At 49.0% G+C, this 17,434-nt stretch overlaps 1 protein-coding gene across 1 annotated transcript in view; it reads left to right on the top strand.

Annotated features, from left to right (window-relative positions):
• The first annotated feature begins 245 nt into the window (after positions 1-245).
• CTBP2 (C-terminal binding protein 2) overlaps positions 246-17,434 on the top strand; it is a 106,013-nt gene continuing 88,824 nt past the window's right edge. The window contains exon 1 of the mRNA XM_012807785.2: positions 246-350. The gene's annotated coding sequence lies outside the window, so the exon portion shown is untranslated. The remainder of the gene's footprint in view (positions 351-17,434) is intronic.

The following is a 17,434-nucleotide window of genomic DNA, read 5'->3' on the forward strand; positions in this document are numbered from 1 at the left end:
TGGTTTTGCACACTTGGCTTTGTGTCAGAATAGATGGAAAGGGTTCATTTGTTCTGGTGCTCTACTGTTTAATTTGATCTGGTGTGTGACTAAAGCAAGACAAATAGTATTTTTAATGAAACCATTTAATAACCTCTGGTAGCTGAGAATCCAAGGCATTGGGAAAAATGCAATTAGAGGATGGCTAGATGTAAACAAAAAAAATCATCGCTTCACCTTCACTGACTCAATTCATTCTGCTTTCAGGGTTTCGTCACCTTAAATGGTTTTGAACCAATGAAGCTGTATTTCCTTAAAAAGACGGACAGCCCACCGTGTGAACTATAGAGCTTGTGGACAGATTTATATTGGTGAGTTATTATAAAAATATCTCCAGGTAAAAGTTGTTTTTGCAGCAACCCTTTGGAATGTGTTTTCAATTAGTTGATGACTATGGGTCGCCCACAGCCTCTGGGTTGTTTCATGGGGATGTCTCATAGCAGGATCGTATTGATTATTTTTCAATTAATTGCATCTGGTATTTTCATTTATCAGACGCAAAATACATGTAATTAACTCTGAAGCAATATAGTTCAGTGGAAAGTGATTTTTGCTGCTGCGGCTATAGAGACAAGTCAAGGGAAATTATACTACAAGGAAAGTCAAGTCAGAATGCAAAATAGCGTTAGGACTTCTCAATGGATTAATTAAAAGGTGTAAAAGTGAATTAGAGAAATAGTCTCATGACACCCCAGATAAGTTGTAAAATGGTAGATGGGTGTCATTAGAAAGGAGGCAGCTTGCTGAGGCTGATTCCTCCATCAGCCTAGGGCTTTTTGCAGTTACCAGCCCCTAGGATATCTCCAACCCACGATTTTTATCTGGGGGCATCAATAGAGCATGGGTGTGGCTGCAGACAGCCCTCATTTGGAGCATGGTCGAGAACATTGATTGATAAGAATGCACTCTCTGTACCTATAGCAAGGTTCTGGGGTTCTGACTTCCGGTTTCAGCATCCCTTTGGCCATTTTCCACAAAACCTGATTGTATCCAAGTCTCAGTGACAGTCTGATGGGATTGATTTTCATCTCACTTAAAACAATTTTTTTCCCTCTGAGCTAATAAAGTCATTTTAAAGCAAGGAAAAAGAGCATGAGCAGATTCGAGTCCTTACTGTGTGTCTCACCTTTGGTCAGACTCAGACAGAACCTTGAGGGGACTGGCTTTGCTTCAGAGAAAAGTGAAGTTCAGCACCGGGCCCCTGTCTTGGCTTCCTGAGTCGCTGGGAGCAGAACGTGGAGTCTAGTGTTTGCGAGTGGGCACCCACAGGTCACCACCTGCAGGCCAAGCTGAATTGCAGCCTGAACCCACAGCCGACTGGGTTGTAGACCAGGAAAGGGGCTTTTTCCCCATAAAGCAGGGTCAGTTAGGGCAAACTGAGGCAGCTCCAAACCAAGGCCTGCAGAGGCCTCACCTGCTTGATTACCTTGAGCAATTAGCCTTTTCTTTGGGCACTTAAAAGCCCCCCTATGAAGTGAATATGTGGATTGAGATGGCCCTTAAAATCCCTAGTGTGTAGGTTTAATCTGAAGGAGTAGGGCACCAGCCCCATATGCCAGGAGGTAGCGGGTTTAAACCTAGCCCCATCCAAAAACTGCAAAAAAAAAAAAAATCTGAAGGAGTAATTCCGAGACCTTTCTTGGGAGTGCTCTTCATAGAGCTTGCCAGGCAAACTGAACATGAAGCTCAGATCCAGTTGCTGATCAGAGGAGCCCCTTAGGGATTTTATTTTATTTTTTGAGGCAGAGTCTCAAGCTGTTGCTTGCCTCAGTTTTCCTATTTTAGTAGAGACAGGGTCTTGCTTTTGCACAGGCGAGCTCTTAGGGATCTACGAACAATTAAAGACCTTGCCGTTGGGGAGGAGGAGGAGATACTGGAAGTCGAGTTGAGCCTTCTTTGGTGGAAACCTGAGGGCGGTCACAATGGGCACTGTTGACTTTATTCAGTCCTGCCTTTCCACCAACAGTGGAAGAAACATTTCTGGTTCTCCCCATCGTCATGGAGAGACCTGTGTGTGAGAATCTGTCTGGGAGTCTCAGGCAGATCAGAGTCAGTGTGGGCCCGAGTCCTGGCTGCTGTGTCTGAAGACATTTGCAGTGGCACTGTCTCCACAGGTGTCCAGGTCGTGTGCAGGACCTGGTGGGCCTGATGCCTGCGCTCTCTCCCCCGGGTAGGGAGCGTGCCTCCCCTGCCTTGGGTGGGAGTTGGCGGGGGCGGGGGTGTGTGTGTTTGTCGTCAGCTTGGTGGACAAAACTGCAGAGCAACACTTGGCAGGTTTGAAAGGTGCTCGCTTCAGGCTTGGAAAATCATTTCCTCCAAAGATGAGGATGTGGATATGGGTGAAACGGAACTTTTAAATATAAAAATGGTTGACTAATGGCATTTTCATTTGATTGAGCCTAATGATTGGAACCACTCTGAGATGCTGTGTAGCGGTAGCCTCCCTCTCAGATGAGTTAACATCCTCCCAAGTGCATCCCATGGCGCGGTGGAATTGCAGCACACTTCCTGCCCACAGGCGTTCCCTGAGCGCTGAGGGTTCCCACCATTCCTATGTTTTTGGCATTCTTTTTATAGCTCTTTGGAAGAGCTTAAGAGACTTAATACTGGAGTAGCCGTCATCAGGGCATGGTCATTGTTGCGTGATGCTGTGTCTACAACCCATGTTGACTATGGCCCCAGATGCCAGCACTAGGGTTACACTTGTGCCCTGACCACAGATACTCAGGGTCGGGAGGGAGTTCTCGAATGTCCCCATAAGGCCTGTGTTTGCTCTTAGGCCTCTTCTGCTCCATGGCACCCACAGCAGCCCAAGAGGGGTCGGGTTGGATTGTAGCCAAAGTAGGGACCACATGTTGCTCTTACTTGTTGAGGTCCTGGTTTAGTCAGTCGGATCAACTTGAACGTGAGCAGGAGAGGAGATGGTAGATGAAAAACATGCAACTCTGGGCCAGGCTTGGTGGCTCATGCTTGTAATCCTAGCACTCTGGGAGGCCGAGGTGGGTGGATTGCCTTGAGCTCAGAGGTTTGAGACCAGCATGAGCCAGAGTGAGACCCTGTCTTTATCAAAATAGCCAGGCATTCTGGCAGGCACCGGTAGTCCCAGCTACTTGGGAGACTGAGGCTAGAGAATCACTTAAACCCAAGGGTTGGAGGTTGCTGTGAGCTATGACTTCACAGTACTCTACTGAGGACCACAAAGTGAGACTCTGTCTCCATAAAAAAGAAAGAAAAAGCAAAATAAAATAAATTAAAAAAAAAAAAACAACTTCAAACTAAGACAATTGAAAGCAAACAAAACAAAAAAACATGAAACTCCATCAGAAGTGGTAGCAAACCTGTGAGTTCCAAAATGGTTCCAAAAGTGGAACCATTTGTCGTAATGTCACTTTTTCGTCTTGGTGTTTTTGAACATGTTCTGATTTTAAAAGCATTCTATTTTTGTACTAGAGTTGTTGTGGTCTTTTTTTTTTTCCTTAAATAAATTCATGTCAAACGCTTCAGCCTTCTCCTCCCACAAAGGTTCCTTTTCTCTCCTCGGCGAGTGAACAGTGACACACGCACTGGGGCCGTTGCATTTTGTCCTGGTTCTACTGTCTGTCCTGTATGTTGCTGCTCGCGACTTGGAAGCACCACGGGCCCGTGTGGCTCGCTGGCTTCTTCTGTAACCAGACTTAGTTCTCCTTCATGTCCGCTGGTCATGGTTTATCTTGTATCACTTTGGTATTAAACACTAATATCTTGTAATTTTAACAAAAGTGTTACAAAAGAAGTGCTTTTGGTTAAACGTCCATGAAGGAGTAGGACATCATGGTGGAATCAAGGGGGCTGTGGTTTTCCAAAAGGTGCAAAGCATGTCTGGCTGCGGAATCTATTGTATTTTGGTCCTGTATTGCTGTCTGACAAGGCCCTGGGAAAGGCAGTGGGAGGTGACCGGTGCTGTTGGCTCAGTGTGCTTTGTTGGCGGAGAGGGTTTGCCTCACGACCGGGCTGGGGAGCTGTGGCTGTAATGGGCCAGCCATGCTGGGTGAGGTCATCTCCTTAATTCTGGGGTCTTTGGCCTGTTTCTAGCAGGACAGGTATCTTTCTTTTAGAAAAATGAAGAGGGAAAATCTTGTCTCATTCTATCAACAAATGTCCCCAATCTCTGGGGTCCAGTTCTCACTGGTGGCTGAGCACTGGAGGTGTCTGCCTGAGGCCGCTCTGGTCCCAGCGTTTGAGGCTCACGGCGGCCCCTTGAGGCCCCCCTGCACTAGCTATCAGCATCTGTGCTTGTGTCTGGCCTTTGCTGTTGGGTGTGCATCCTGCTCCAGTTTTTAGGCAGGGGCTGGACTGAAACCACAAACCAGAGGAAGGTACACAGGACCTTTCATCTCTGGGGCAGCAGCTGGGGCTGGGGGGAGGTTCTCTCTATGAGACCCAGCCTTCTGGGTGAGTGGTGGCAGGGAAGCGTTAGCCCCCTCCCTGTGGAGGGGGAAGGGGGCCCCCAGCTGGACTCTAGTTGGATTTTTTTACTCCTGAGCCTTCAGGATGCAGGAGTTGTGCTTCAGAGTCCAGGCTCTCCGGCTCCTGTGATGAATGGGAGGTGTTTTTTCTGCCTTTGTTCTTTTCTCTTGAGAATCTCAGAATCTTTATGTGGCTTCCTGAGAAAGACTAGAGAGATTGTCCATCCCAGTCCCCTTCTTTTTGGTTTCAAGAGACTGTATTGGTCCCAAGTCACCACAGATGACAAGCCCTCGGCTCCTCCCAGGGAGTTTGGCATCCTGATCCCTTAAGTACGGTGCTCTTGACTTTCTGTCTCACCTGGCTGCTGGCTCTGACCAGAGTCAGTTAGGTGCACAGAATGAGAAGGAGGTCCTGATTTTCATTCTGTCACTCACAGGTCAGACTGAGGGAGCCTGCATATGCTCCCCGGGGTCCCAGCCAGCCTGGGTCTCTGGAGGGCCCTGCTGGGGAGGGACGGCTTCGACTGAGCAGGGCCTCTGGAGGGTGAGTGGGCCCTGCTCCTGGTGGGGTCAGCAGCTGTCTCACCACTGAGCACACCGTACTGGACAGCACAGGTATGCTTTCCACCTCTCTCCTGAGATCCTTATCATCTTTGTGAATCGCCATTCTGCTTGTGAGGAACTTGGTGCACAGACGTCAGCAGCACATGGGGCTTCCAGGCACACTTGGTGCCCCGCCCAGCATTGACGGTGACCCCCAGACTCAGATTTCTCCGCATCCCCATGCTGGTGGGAGTCTTCTCAGAAACACCGGAGTCGTAGGACTTGGTTTGTTAATATTGCAAGGTGCCTTTGTAGTTGGGGAAGACTTCCTGGGATCTTAGATGGTCTTGGAAGTTCTTTTTTCCTGGGAATATAATAGCGTTGGTCTCTGCCCCAGGCATGTGGGTGAATGGCACTTGGTCCATGCAATGTGGGGCTGACCACGGCTTCCTGCCCTTGAGGGTGTGGCTGTGTGTGCAGAGGAGGCCCCTCTGCTGCCCCCTAAAGCCAGCCCTGGTGGAGAGAGGTGGGCAGTGTGTCCTGTCAGCCCAGATTTATGGGACATCCAGAGGCAAAAGGTCAGTGACTGGTCACTGTCACTTCCTGAGGCTTGGAGTGTGTGTTTGTCACAAGTGGGTGGGGATGGACATGATGGCACAGGGAAGGGCCTTACCTATTGAGGGAAACGTGTCCCTTTACTGTCAGGTTTCTGGTTGGGGACGTATACATCTCCATGTAACTGAGCAGGTAGGGAGGTGAGATGCTTGGGTGTTCCTGTGTGTGATTAATGGCAGAGGAAAAGGCTCTTTCTTTAAATATTTTTGTTTAGCATTTATGCCTTCCCACTGTTTGTTTGTTTTTTTGTTTTTTTTTTTTTGAGACGGAGCCTCAAGCTGTCCCCCTGGGTAGAGTGCCGTGGCATTACAGCTCACAGCAACCTCCAACTCCTGGGCTCAAGCGAGTCTCCTGCCTCCGCCTCCCAAGTAGCTGGGACCACAGGCGCCCGCCACAACGCTCGGCTATTTTTTGGTTGCAGCCGTCATTGTTGTTTGGCGGGTCCGGGCTGGGGATTCGAACCCACCACCTTAGGTGTACGTGGCTGGCGCCTTAGCCGGTTGAGCTATAGGCGCCGAGCCCCTTCCCACTGTTGATGTTCATTACTACTCCTAGAATGAATTAGGCCAACGACGTTTTTTTTTTAAGTTGTGGTCTTGGTTGTAGGCAGTGTCAGTTGGTTTTTTGTGGCGGGATGACACACCTCTTCACTGAAGCCTGAGGGATTCGCTCAGATGCAAGTTCCTACTTTGAAATTACAGCACCCTCAGCTACAGTGCAGCTCAAGGACCTCAGAGTTCTGTCTGTCCTGACACAGCCAGTGTGATGGTTATGTTTGGATTATTTTTTTATGATTTTAATCTCTGGATCTTGATTTTGACCATTGTTTAAGTAGCTGGGAATCGGATGCCTTCTCTAAAGTAACAGTGAGGAAGTGGCTGAGAACTCCTCCATCTCCAGGCCTAGCGTTTCCCTGGGGAACAGGAAGGACGCGTTGCCTGTGGCTTCCTTCTTCCTGGGCATCCGTTTAACACCGAGTGAACACATTTACTTTATTTATTGATTGATTCATTTACTTTTGGCAAACTTGGCAACTCCCACCTTGCCCCACGCTGTTAAAAATAAAGTCTTCTTGGTTGACTGAATGCCTTTGCAATTCATTCTTTCCACATAGCAATTAAGATAATTCCCCTAGACTCGTACCAGTTAAGGATAAATAGGAGGTTTTAAAAGAAAGTGCTGCGTAATTCTTCGTTTGTTGTGTGTGGGCACATGGGTAATACGTGAGAATATCTCCTGAGTGGACTCCATGTAAGGAGGTGAAACAGGACATTTTTCTGCACTTATCCTGAGAGGCAGCCTGCACGGTGACATTTATACATATTTCATCATGTGGTTTCTTCAGGCACACGGAGCAAACAAATCAATTTCTCAGCAGTATACTATTTAAAAGAAACAGCAACAACCTGTGGGGTAAGTTGCAGAAGCTGATAAAATTAATTATATATGGCAAAAAGATAGAACATTAGGGGGAAAATGTCAGTGTCCAAGAATAAAAAACACGACCCATGGATGAGAGTAGTTCAGGGCATCTGATTACAGTATTTAATTTCTATTTTTTCTTTTTGTCTTTTGCTGTTTTGGGCCGGGGCCGGGTTTGAACCTGCCACCTCCAGTATATGGGGCTGGCACCCTACTCCTTTGAGCCACAGGCACCGCCCATAATTTATATTTTTTCATAAATGTCTACTGACTAGACAATGGCTCCCAGGCGGGAACATCCCCTTCCATCATCTCTCCAAGCTAATGGGATCCAGTATCCCCGGGAACTTCCAGCCAGATCTACTTGGTGTGGGCCTTGATTTATCAGAAAGGTAGCACTATGCTATTTTTTAATGGAGATTTGGGGAAAAGGAGAATTGGTGGTAAAGGTATCTGGTTTCCCGTGCCTTGTAATGCAACACCTTCCCGTGGTCACTGTCCCTCTTCCGGGTCAGCTGTACATTGTTTAACTCAAAGGAAACCTTTGTTGTCCCTAGGAGGGTGTAACCTGCAACTCCTTAAAAAATTCAGCTCGCAGTATCAGTTTCCTCTGGGGTGCGGGGGAGAGTCCGACCAGCCAGGTGAGGCTTTAGAGAAGGGTCTCGGGGCAAGGGGCAAAGGGCAAAGGGGCTGGATGCTGCAGGTTTGCTGGAGTTTTCCTTGGTTTAGGGCAAGTGTGTCTGCTGACTAAAGCCAAATACCTGCTCCCACCCTCGGGAAAATAAACATTAGGCAGAAAGCACAGGGGAGGGACGGAGGTCTGTGTCCTGGGAGACCTTAACTTCACCTTGACCCTTTTACCTCCTGTGCCTCTCAGTTGGAGGTATCACTTAGGTAGGTCCCGTGGGTGGCCCATTGTGGTGTGAGTGCCAAGTCACTGTTAGCACAGCAGCTGGGATTTTCATCTCTTCTGACTACTCTTCTATCAGGTGATAGAAGTGTTGCAAATAGACTTGGATTAAGGGGCAGAGCTCTGATTGCTAACACAGAACCTTCCAGGTTGATTTCTGCAAGTGCCCTGAGGCAGAGCCACATCCACTGTGCCCCTTGTCATCTGACTCTGCACTGGCTGCACATTGTGGGTGCTTTGGATGTTTGAGTGCGCCCAGGCTGCAGTGGGGCCAGGGAGGTGTGGGAAGTCTGGGGTTTTGCAGGACCCCCCAGCATCTGCCTGGAAGGCTAGGTTGGTTCTGTGTTAGCTGGGTGTGTTCTTCACAGACAGAAGGCAAACCAGCGTGGTGACGACCTGTTGGACGGCACGTGTTCTTCTGCCTTAGAGAGTGAGGGCTTGCTGCCGCCTCCCCTGTCTGCAGCTAGAGTGAGAGTCTCAACCCTGTGTGGCTCAGGGACCCGGCTGCCCTCGCCACTCACCTGTGGGTGTTGCCCTGTGGCAGACTCATGGGTAAGTGGGATTGTGGGGACAGCAAGAAGGCACCACTGGCCCCCTGTGTCCCTTGGAACAAAGCTCAGGTGTCTGGTGTATCAGATTCCATCCAGGACCCAGCTTGGTGTCTGCCTGCCTTCAGAGGCCTGGAAGCTGGTGTCTCCTGCACATGTAGCTGATGGTCCCCATCTCGCATTTGTTGAAAACCCTTACTTTGATAAGAGTACAGTACTCTCGGCTTTCCATAATTCATTTGAAACTCACTACTGGTCCCTAATTACAGCAGAAGACCTCTAAACCACTACACAGGGCCGCAGCTTCCTCTAGGAGGGAGGATTCGCATTGATTTGTGCTCTGATCTCCCACAGGCTTAAGTGGCAGCACCATGGAGGCCTGTTTAAGGCCGGAAAGCCTTCTGCTTGCGTGTTTAAACAGAGCAGATTGATGCAGCGTTAGACTTGGCCAGGAAGCAGCTCAGCTCCTTAGCGTGGAATTGCATCATAACAGTTGCTCCCTCCGGCAGCTGATGGCTTTGGCACTTCCTCCTCCTCTTTGCATGGGGAAGGTAAAGATTCTAATTGCTGAGGACTTGGCTGTGGCTTTGGTGATGGGTGGTAGGAAAGGGTCCTGATGATGGGGCCAAAAAAAGCTTGTGACTTGACCAGTCTCTTCTGATGGTTGACCTTGGGCAAACGAAACCCCTTCTGAGCTTAGTGCCTCAGTTTCTTCCTTTCTCCAGTGAGGCCGATGGCAGGGCTTAATCTCAGAGTGCGTCATCTCAACAAAACAGTGTCAGAGGGGGCTTAGCCCAGTGTCTGGTACAGTGCAAACATTTGTTGAAGAATGACGGCCGCCACAGTCATCCTGGTTGACATCATTAGTAGCAGCAGCAGTAAATGCAGACAGCCACAGGCTTAGGGCGGTGGGGGGGGGGAAGGCCTGGGCTAGAGGAGGGGAGTCCAGGTTGCCTCTGTCAAGGCAGCACCTGTGGTCAGTGTACAGAGAAAATTTAGATGCAAGATGAATAAAACACTGAACTCCCTTGCTCATGACAGTTCTGCCATGTTTCTGAAGGTCATGTCTTCCTCCTGGGACTTGGGAGATCTCCTTTCCCAAGATTACCCTTCCCATCAAGCTGGTAATAATGTCTTTTCATTGAACAGCGAGGGGTTTGGAGTTTCCCTGAAGCCTTTCCCATGTGTCATGTGTTGGATCATGGGGGTTACTTACTATTGTGAGGGTGCGATGGTTCAAGCCACAGCAAAGGCGAGGTGCTGGCGCTGTGCTGCTGCACCTCTCATGCCCAGGTGTGTCCAGCTGGCTGGACACCTGTTTAACACTGTGCCTCCTTCCCTGACACACGTCCCCACTGTCTTTCCAATGGCTTGAGGCCTTTGCAATTAGTCTGAATATTAAGTGTGACCAGAGAGCCAGAGGCCAGCACAGCCCTCATCTCTTTCCAGCCATAGAGGGGACTGGGGACGTTAGGCTTTCTCCCGAGAGCCACGCTGGGAGAGGCCGGGGAATACGGCCACTTCACATGAAAGGCTGTTAGATTCAGGTCACTGGGTTTGGAGTCCTGCATTTTATGGCAAAGTCTAAAAATGCAGATTTGTAACAACCAATGTTAATGAATTCAGACTGTTTGAATTTCACGCTGAATGATGGCTGGAATTATCAGAACCCACAGCCTATGAGATTCCTGGATTGTGTAATCTTTTCTTAAGATTAAATTGAAAGGATGATGTAATATCACAGTACTTGTAGTCACAATTCTGGTCAGAAAAGGGAAACACCTATTAGGACAGGAGAATTTAGTAAAAATAGTAGTAACAGGACAATTTGGAATACGTAATATATTCAGTAAATTTCAAAATGCCTCATCTCATTTAAAATGCAATGTTGTGCCCATGGATATTGAATGCAATACCTTTATACCCTAGGGCTTCTTCTTTTCTACATTAAAAACATTCTATTTAAATGCAGATTTTGATTTGCAATCTAGGGAGAGAATTCTGGAAGAATGGGAAGAAGGACAAGTCTGCATCTATTAACTTAATTTTGGTTTTGTAGGTTATATTTCTCTTGTCTGTTATCCCCGTCCTTTCCCCCCCCCCCCCGAAAAGGTCTTTCCTAAATACGCAGGTGGGAAACATGCTTAAAGTTACGGAAGGTAGCAGAGGTGCTGTTCTAGAGGGAGGCGGGGGGTGCTGTCCTGGAGACAGGACAGTGGGGGTGCTGTCCTAGAGGTGGGAAAATGGGGGTGCTGTCCTAGAGGGAGGAAAGTGGGGGTGCTGTCCTAGAGGGTAGAAGGGGGTGCTGTTACCTTTGTCTGCCTTAGACGACTCCTCCCCTTCCAGCTGTGCCCCCCACCCCACCCCAGAGACATGCGCAATGAAACACAGAGGCCCCTGAGTTTCCTGAAGCTTTAGAGTTTCCCCCCTTTAAACTGAATTAGTCACTAGTAGGCAGTGGGCACATACCCTGCAACTCCATTGATACTTACGTGTATTTGTGGCATTTAAACTTTAATTTGAAATTTTCTTGCTCCTGAGTTTGCGTGTGAACCAGTGTGGTTTTTTTGTTTCTAGCTTGGTTTTGCTTTTATCCAACTCCTCCAGGTAGCCTTACCTGGAAAACAAATGGGACTCTCCATGGTGCTGGGTGGGAATGTGGGGACACAAGTCTTCAGAGTAAAAGAGACTTGATACTGAGCTTCGGGTACCAGAGCAGTGGATTCCTAGCTTGGGACTTTGTACTCTGAAAATTAATTAGGTGGTTAATCGTTGTGATCACAGTTTTCTTTAACTGTTGTCTGCGTTGTACGTCGATCTCCTGCCAAATACACGTCAGTTGGAAACTGAGCTTTGTGTTTTGGGCTTCATGATCAAGGGAAGGTGGAAGTCAGTCCTTTGTAATATGCTAATTTATCTATGGGGGGATTTTCAGATGTAGACAACATCTGGGTGCACTGGTAACATTCCTCACAATGAGGAGGTTTTCAGTCTCGGCTTGATGAGACCTTCGCTGTCTTTCCCAGGGCTTGGCCGTGTTCTAGTGCCTTAGGAGTGGTCCTGGAAACACACTGACTCAATGCTGGGATTGTGTTGTGTCCAGGAGAGCCCAGGATGACCAGACCAGGTCTTGAGCCCCCTCCCCTCCACTCCCCTCTTAACGTAGAATAGACTTGCTAGAGCAGCGGCTCTGGGGCAGTCCTTGGACCCCTTCTGCTGTTCTTGGAGATGCCTCCTCTCCTGGTAGCTGGTGCCTTGGGCTCTCCTTTAGCCAGTGCCTTTTGGCAACTCACACAAGACTCAGTTGTTCCTGTAGATGCTTTATACTGTCTTTTCCTCTGAGTGTGAGGAACTGCTCCTTTCAATGCTGCCTCCCAAAAAGAAATGTTTCCCCAGCAGCTGGTAGGCCGTGAAGTTGGGGAGGGAGAAGTTATCTGTCTGTGAGTCCTGAGGGAAGGCTGAGTGTTAAGACTTGGTGATTCTGTCCCAGGAAAACAGAGTTGAAAAGGGACTGTATTTATAGGGAGGACCCAGAGGAGAGGTCCAGCCCCTTGCCCTGGAAAGGAAGCCTCATGATCTATAAGTCATCTGCATGCCAGATGCTTTCTGCGTGGCTTCAGGCAGCCCCATGTGCATGAAGTCACTTGGCGGGAGCAGAGGTGAGATTTGGACTGGGTCTGGGTTTCAGCTAGGTTTTGCTAGGTGCTGGCCAAAACCCAGACCCTGTTCACATCTCGCCGCTGCTCCTTAAAATGGAACACGTTAGGGTAAAAACCCAGCCTTGCAGGACTGCTTCACTTTCGTGGGGCTGCCTGAAGCTGTGCAGAAGTGTCTGGCATGCACGTTCTGCTTCATTCACTCCTCCCAGAGCAGCTTTACTAAGAACCTGTGTGATACTGAGCGCACCTGACCACAGTTCGTCTGCAAGCTTTAATCTCTGGAGATTCCATGTTTGCCAACAGACACACATGAAAAAGGGGCTTGGCAAATGCTCATAGTTAGGTGAGCTTATTGAGTTTATTGCATGGGGTTTGGAGCTCTGTACCCTACATACTTAACCTGGGTAAGGGAGGTAGTGAGTGGGGGTGGCCTCAGACCCCAGGACAAGCCTGTTGGAATTTGCTGTAGCCAGAGCAGCTCAGGGCAGGTAGCCCAAGTGCCTGATAATCTGTTCAACAGCAGTACCTCATTGGTACTGTGAGGGGTCAGGGGACAGAAGTGAATGGGAGGGTCTTCCTGTGCTCTCCCCACATGACTCCCTCCTTGGAAGTCTAGCCCACTGGTTAACCACAGAAATATCAGCCAAGTGGTGTCTTAAGGGCCAGCCATATTCCAGACTCCGCATGGGGCTTCCGGTCCTCTTGTTATTACTAATCCTCAGCCACCAGGGACCTTTTGGGTGGGTGTCATTGTCATCAGTGTAGAGAAGGAATAGAGGTGGGGAGTGGTGCCCAAGTTCCCTTTCTGCACATGCTTCAGTTGACAGGGCCCAGAGACTGATGGCTTAGGCGGGCTTAGTGCTCATTTAAAAACAAAAGACATGCAGAGTAGACACTTTAGAACATGATTAATCCTGCGCTGCCGCTGGTGCAGGGGCCTCTGTTACCTTCTGCTTGCACCAAGGCTCTTGGGTAAAAGGTAATAACTTCAAAGTGCCTGTCATTGAGACATAGTCACCTGTACACTCTGTGCACATAGGCGTACGAATTCACACGTGTTCACACGCACAACCAGTTGTCTGTTTGTGTACTAATTCATACATGTGCATGCTCACGGTCCACAGTGCACACATTCACATACACACCTGCACACACTGACAGCACACAAATCATGAATGGTTTGGGCCTTGACCATCTTGTGTGGGGGGGGGGCGCCTGTGGCAGCTGGACAGAGTAGTAGGAGATCCCTGTACCCAGGACTCCCCGACACTTGCCCGTGCTGCCACTCAGGCTGGCTGTGGAAGTACAGCCTGTTACTCCACATCACGGTACAAAAGTAACGGTACAGAAGTAAGGTCATCAACAGCATCCGTCTCAGCCGTGCACTGAGATGAGACATTTCCAGCAGTGTGTCGGGGGATAATTACACAGTGCAGATTCTTCCTCCTTTCTTCCCAGGTTGATGAGTACAGCAGTTTAATCTGAGACTAATAATTTTATAATTGGGTTTAAAAGTAAAACGGGTGGACCTGGTTTACACGTTACCTTTACCACTCTGGCCATGCAAGATGCTCTCATCAGGCATGGATCAGATTATTTTTATTGTGCCAACATTAATATCAGGAGCCCACACATAATGTAGAGTCAGCAGGTTCATACACTACTATCTCATTAAATTTTCAGGCAAAAGCTGCAAAAATTAATTGGAGGCATGTAATAGTTTAGAATGTGAGCAGGCTTATGGTAGTATAAATTATGGGAAGAGAAGACAGTTTTATATACTGCGAGAGGAAAACTGGTTTACTTTAATGAGAAGAGATAGAAATGTAGAGCTATTTTTTCATTACAGATGCACTCTAAAGTGTTTGGACTTAGCTGATGAATAGAGTTAATTCGCTGCTACAGTTCCAATAATTCATGTTGCACAGTTTAATGACTTCCAGATAAAAACAGGATTGAAATGTTAATTTCTCTGAAGAAATTGGGGCACTCTTGTATATCCGCCTTCTCCCCCCTATTAAACCACTAGTTAATTTCACTACACAAGTCTCTTGGAGGGATTTCATGCTAAGTAGACTTTTGTATTTCTTACCTGAGTTGGCTTTTCTTTCTTTTTTTTTTAAAGACCTTAATATACATGATTATCTTAGATGAGAGGATTTGCCCAGGTAACTAGACCCGGTGGAGATTTTCCTGGCTTTCAGAGTTTTGTCAACACCTCTGTGCTGTAATCTGTATTGTAGTGGCTAATGATTATGTTTTCAAGGCTTTCATCTGGCTGCTGTTAGCCATGGGTTTGGTCATGTAGACCTGTTGTCCCTGGTTTTGAGCTGGAAAATAGGACGCAATACTCAGGCTTTAGTCTCAAGTCGTGAAGGAATTCCATCCCGTGATTTCGTGTCTTTGTTTCCTTCTCACTTCTTACAAGTTTGAGCCCCTCCACCCACCCTCCTCCCCCCACATAGATTGAACTCTGGGGGCAGTGTCCTCCCTTTCCCTTTAAACTTCTCTCAGGAGAAGAGAAACTCTAGTGACAAAATGCTGATCCAGGAGGTCTCAGATTTTCTCATTTATCCCCAGACTTTTTGCTCTTATGATAAACATGTAGGAAACTGGGTACATGTTTTGGGGTATTTTGTTTTTGACAAAGGGGAAAAATGAAACCCGTAAGTGTTTAAAAGAGGAGGGAAGGACACGAAGTGCTTCTTCCTGTGGCCCCTTCCTCGCTGCCTTGGGTGTGCAGGCTGGAGCTGGTACGGAAGACCTGGCAGGGACCGCCCCATCCCATGACGAGCTTTTATCAACAGAAAGAGAACTATTTTCCATGACACGGCCTTATCTGCAAGGCTCAGCATCTGCTCCGGCGTCAGGAAGCAGAGCCTGTACCTAGGCAGACCTGTTCTTCCCACGTGGCAGGACAGCAGTGGGAAGACAGAGCCCAAAAGGGCGACATCCTTGGAGCATTTAGTGGTGGTGTGCTCTGGTGTTGTCCTGGTGGCGGGGCCTGGCACCCCGGGGCCATGTGTTCCATCCACCCCTGTGCTGGGATGCAGAGCCTCCTACCTGCCTCACCAGGTAGTCTCCTTTCTGTCCAGCCTGGCAGTGTTGGAGCCATCTCCTGAGTTGGGCTAAGGGATGGAGATTATTTGGATTCAGGTTCTCAGCGCTGAACTTGGCTTTCTGGGACCCTACACCCCTCCGTTTGCCATGAGACCTGCTCATGTTGAGGGACTTTCCTTGATGCGTTTGTGGGCCTGTGTCAGATGTCCTCCCAGGGCAGTGATGCTGGTGGAGTGTGCTGGGAGCCCCGCCCCACACAGCCCAGCCGGGCTGCTGTCACCCTCAGGCAGTGTTGTCTGCTCTGCGTTCTCTGTGTGCACCCTGACCACGTGGGGCTCTGGGTCAGGACAGCATCCCCTGGCTCACCTTGGTCGCCGTGTCCCTCCCCTGGTCGGTGTCTGCTCTACTCTCCTGCCCCACTTGGTTGATCTTGCCTTTTCCCCGAGTCCACTTCCGTTGGCCACCTTCAGGCCAGCAACGTGTCTCGTGGCCCATCTTGGCGAAGATGTCGGTAATCAGCCCCAGGCATTTCTTTCACCTCCCCAGTCCCTGTGAGGCTCCAGAGACTAAATTTATGACCCTGTAAGGCGAGGTTTCTCTACTTAACCACTGTTGACATCTTGAGCCAGGTAGCTCCTCCTCCGGGGCTCTGCGGACCGTCCTCTGCCCTGGAGGATGTTAGCAATCTCTCTGAGCTTTGCTCACTAGATGCCAGAGCACCTCCTTCTGTGCCCCAGCATGACAGCCCAAAATGTCACTAGATGTTGCCCAGTGTCCCTTGGGTGAAAAATGTCCCCTGCTTGAGAATCACTGGTGAAGTGGTTTGTTCTGTTGCTGTTGCCGCGTTGCACTTGACAGTGAACCTGACGCTGAGCCCTATCTCCATGTCAGAGCCAGCCCCGTGGCCTAGACATCACCTTGCACTCACACTGGAGGCAGTGGCCTTAATGCACTGTGTGACTTCCACCCTGCGGTCGCCCTCCAGTTAAGGCATCGCCTTTCTCCCTGTTCTGCAAAGACAGGGCCCTGCTCGTGGAGGGAGTCATTTGGGCAGACGGGAGGGCCCTGCGCCGAGACGTTGGCTCTCGCCCGCACTTGGCTCCATTACGCTCAGGCGGGTGTTTGTGACAGTGCATTTGACAGACAGATTTATTCGTCACCTTGTCACGGTGACATGTTGGGATGGCTTCACCACCCATGTGCCATTGACACTTGGCTGTCTGAAATCGGGGCAGCGCATCCCTCAGCCTGAACTGAGTCTTCCCAGCACCAGGCGGAACTTACTGCCTGCTTTCCCCGGTTTCTTTAACTTTTAATTGAAACCATTTAGTTGCCACCCCTGCTGCTAGGAATCTGGGGACAATTAGGAAAGTCCCATCTGTCCTTTGAACCACATTATATTGCTTTTTCCTCACTGTCTGGAGAAGATGCACGTTGGAGCAGCAGTGCTGGTGCCCTGCCGTCTTGCTTCCCACTGCATGATTTTTATCTCACTGGAATGAGTTACGGCAGCTCTTTAATTCAATTATTTTCTCCAGTGCTGGCTTTGAGATGATTTAGTTGAATCAAACACTTGGGTTTTCCAGTGCAGAGCGGTGGCTCCTGACGCCAGGCCGTGGGTGGATTTGCACAACCCTTCTTCTGGCCATTGTCGAGTGTGTTCTCTGCTGCCCCCAAGCAGCCTGGCACAAGCCCCTAGTTACCGTCCAAAGCATAGATTGAAAATGGCAGATGCTGTGGGCTTTGCCAGTCTTTCCCCAAGGCAAGGAATTATCTGTCCAGTAATATTAGGTCAGTGAATTCCCACCCAGCTGTGTCTGAGAGAAGGGAGGGGGTGGGGCTGCCTGGGGGAGGGGCAGCAGGGCCGGTTGTAAATCCAAATGTGGTCACAGTCTGCTCTCTTGCTTTGGTATTTGACTTTGAATTAAACAAAGTGTCATTGGTGGGAGGTGTATTGTACAATCATTTTAACCATTTGCCTTCTAATGTGGAAAATCTGCCGAAAATAGGACCTTCTGCAGTGGCTGTCCCGTATGCAAAGGGTGGTTAAGATGTTCTCAGAGAAGCAGACAGGGTCAGAGAGGACATTTGGACATTAGAATCCTTCAGGGAGTCCTGTGTTCTTGTGGACCCCCAGGGTTCCTCTGAACGTCCCTGCCCTCAGATTTCAGGATACACTGAAGACTTACTTTT

The sequence above is a fragment of the Otolemur garnettii genome, unplaced genomic scaffold, assembly GCF_000181295.1.
Source record: "Otolemur garnettii isolate 467f Iridium unplaced genomic scaffold, OtoGar3 scaffold00075, whole genome shotgun sequence".
NCBI lineage: Eukaryota > Metazoa > Chordata > Mammalia > Primates > Galagidae > Otolemur > Otolemur garnettii.